We start from the raw sequence: 3,420 nt of genomic DNA, 5'->3' as shown, positions 1-3,420 counted from the left end.
CCTCCCACAATCCAAAAACACGAATGTCAGGTTAATTGGCCGGTCTAAATTGTCCCTAGGTGTGAATGAGCGAGTTGTTCGTCTCTTCTGTGTGCCCTGCAACTGGCTGGCAACCAGTTCAGGGTGTCCCCTGCCCACTGCCCGAAGGTGACAGCCTCATCCCACACAGTCGGGGGTGTTAATCAGATCAAGACCAAATATTATGAAACATGCGTCTGCCATTACTTTGGTGTTATCTTCTTTCTTCCGCTACAGTTAGCGGGTAGTGTCATGTGACGACTTCGTTGCTTTGAAATGAGCACGGCTTGGTGTGCCCCTGACCAGATGGCGCCTGGCTGCCGCTCATCCATTAAGGAGCGTCCGCCCCAGTCGCTTGTTGTGAATGAGATTGCGTCGAACGAGAAGCAAAACGACCTAACCTGCATTTTGTTTTGATTACTATTCTTTTTGTTATAAAAAGCAGAAGGCGAGCCAAGGGAACTTGATTAAAACTGACTGATTTTATGTATTTATTTTTTACTCCTGGTCATGGGACTGGTGTTTATCTAGCAGCCACAGGTTCACTTAGCTAATGTGCTAATTACCTCAAATTTGAATCAAAAAGTCGGACTTTTGGGGGTTTTAATGCCGTATTTTGAAGCCAGTTGTTCGAGCCAGCAGCAACAGGTGAGTCACAAACTTAATTTTTAAATGTGTTACCGCGCTGTCTAAAGTTGAGCCAGAGGATTTTATTAAAACAGACTGCTTTTATTCATTTCATTTTACTCCCTGTCATCTGATAGGTGTTTAGCTGGCTACAAGTTCATTTAGCTCAGTGCTTCTCAATTATTTTTTGTCACGCTCCCAATCGGAAGAATTCTCTCGTGCCACCATTGGACCTCCCCAGTATAATTTGTCTACTAAGTTGATTTAACTACAATTCTCCATAACACCATATCCTTATTTGGGTTGGGGAATTACGGTATACGTGTAACAGCGTTACCTAAGCAGGATAAAAAAAGGAAGAAATTTAATCTGTTACAGTTATAGAAAAAAAGACGTAACCATATTACAGGTACTGTAAATTTAGCTGAAATAAGGATAACTTTGCGGTATTACAATTATTCAAAACAATATTTCGCATTGACCCTTTGCTTTCCTGCAATTGAATAAGCATTTGCGTTGAAACTAATGCCAATAACCACAACAGAAGAATATAACCACGACTTTATACGGTGGTGATTTATTGCTGTGCGCTGGCAGTTCGAACCGGTGTTATGCCGAGAAATGCATCCCTGCCGATATTTGCATCCCATAAATACTATAAGCACTTTTACCTCGTTTTATCACACTTTTATATCACTTTTCGGGAAATTAATGGCGAACATATAACCAAAACCATTTTGTCTTTGTATTTGTTGGGAATGTAATCGAACGGTAATGCACACCGTATATAAATCACTTTTGAGAACTGTTATAATAATAATAATAATAATAATTTCATTTGTATTGTATGCACTCTACCATAAAGCCTATTATCCTGAAATAAGCTTTATGGTAGAGTGAATAACTGTTTTAATACGAGCGATTTGAGTAGAGATATAAAAGTGAGATAAAACGAGGTAAAAGTTGTTATAGTAGCTAGGGGATGCAAATCTCGGCAGGGATGCATTTCTCGGCATAACACCAGCAAGGTTCCAAGCTGTATTGGGAATTTTATGGTATCCGATTGGATGAAGACAGAAGACTGTGATGTGTATTCGCAAATCAAACTCAGGGACTCGCAGCCCTCAAATTGTTCTGGAATTGCAGCGAGCATTTTTTTACAAGATACGTTTGATGTATTTATGAGCAATTTTATGTTAAGTAGGTACAAGTCACGTCAAAGACACTCGATATAATAAGGTAACTATTGCTCGCTCAAAATTGATTTCTATACAATGTGTAAAAGACCCTCCCTTTAAATGGTAAATGGGCTGCATTTATGTAGCGCTTTTCAAGTCAATGAAGACCTCCCAAAGCGCTTTACAATGTGCTTCACACTCACCCATTCACACATACACTGTGACACTGCAGGCCTTCGACATGTAGTTGATTTTTGCAATCCGGAGATGGAATAAGAGCTTGCTCTGTCCACTCCACACATCGGCCCGGTATTGTAGTACCTCCGGGCACGGTGCATTCGCAATGATCGCAGCAAGGCTTTAAGGCTAGGACCTTAGCTTGGCCTTTTGGCTGAGAGTAAGAGTCCCGGCTCCTAGGCTTTGTAGCGTATTATGAACTGTCCGATAACAGATAATGGATAATGAATAAAAAAGATAGAACAATAACCCTTAAAAAATCCCTCCCCCACCCATTCACACATACACTCACAAACCAATAGGTAGTCAGCTATGCAAGGCCCCTACCTGCTTATTATGGCAATACTGTTCTATTACATTCCCCCCAAATTTAAATACCTAGTCATGTTTGAGCGAGGAGGGATATTTCATGCCGGAAGACCATTTACCGGCACAACGAAGCACAGCAATGCGTGCCAGCTATGAAGAACTGGTTACCATCCACTTTCAGAAGCCCTTAGATCAGCGTCAGTTTATGCAGATACTACATTTACAAAACAGTGGTAAAGTTCGTTTGGACTAAAGTCAGAACCATTTAGTTAGATGTGTAAATATGTCCGCAGGATGAAGGTATGTTTCGGGACTCAATTTCTCTAGATTGTGCTCTTTATCCCATCCACTACACAGCATTATATCCAGACAGAAGAGCAGCTTCAGCGACAGACCGCTGTCACTGTCTTGTACCATGGACAGACTGAAGAGATCTTTTCTTCCTCATGCCATGAGGCTCTTTAACTCCACCCGGCGGAGTAAAGGCCCACATTAAACCACACCCCCTACATTGCATATTACCGTACTTTAATTGCAGTGTGTATTTTATGTAGCACTATTTAAATACTCTATACAACAGGCTACAGTGGTTATTAGCACGTCACATTGGGTATTTGTATATTGTATTCCTTTTGCTTTATTATTGTATTGTTCTCAGCGAAGGGATGCTGCTGGAAATGTGAATTTCCCTGCGGGGATGAATACAGTATCTATCATTCTATCTCTCAATCTCTCTATCTATCTATCTATCTATCTATCTATCTATCTATCTATCTATCTATCTATCTATCTATCTATCTATCTATCTATCTATCTATCTATCTATCTATCTATCTATCTATCTATCTATCTATCTATCTATCTATCTTTGTGGTTTTCAACAAGGTGAGCTACCTTATCCGATTGCTGCACAACGAATTCATTGCAAACGGTGTTGAGTAGTATAGCTTGTGTTGTTGTTGTCCACTGTTTACTATGGTTAACTGCCGTCTGTCATGGTGACGTCACGTAGTTTGGTCACGTTTGTGCAAAGTACATAATGCGCCAATGG

At 40.5% G+C, this 3,420-nt stretch overlaps 1 pseudogene; it reads left to right on the top strand.

Annotated features, from left to right (window-relative positions):
* Positions 1–2,048: 2,048 nt before the first annotated feature.
* On the top strand, positions 2,049–2,166 carry LOC148368064 (U2 spliceosomal RNA; annotated as a pseudogene).
* The last annotated feature ends 1,254 nt before the right edge of the window (positions 2,167–3,420 follow it).

Source organism: Urocampus carinirostris, chromosome 4, assembly GCF_059441175.1.
Source record: "Urocampus carinirostris isolate Australia breed hairy pipefish chromosome 4, RoL_Ucar_1.0, whole genome shotgun sequence".
Classification (NCBI taxonomy): Eukaryota; Metazoa; Chordata; class Actinopteri; order Syngnathiformes; family Syngnathidae; genus Urocampus; species Urocampus carinirostris.
Note: the sequence above shows the minus strand (reverse complement) of the source record. Positions and strands in the feature narration are given on the sequence as shown.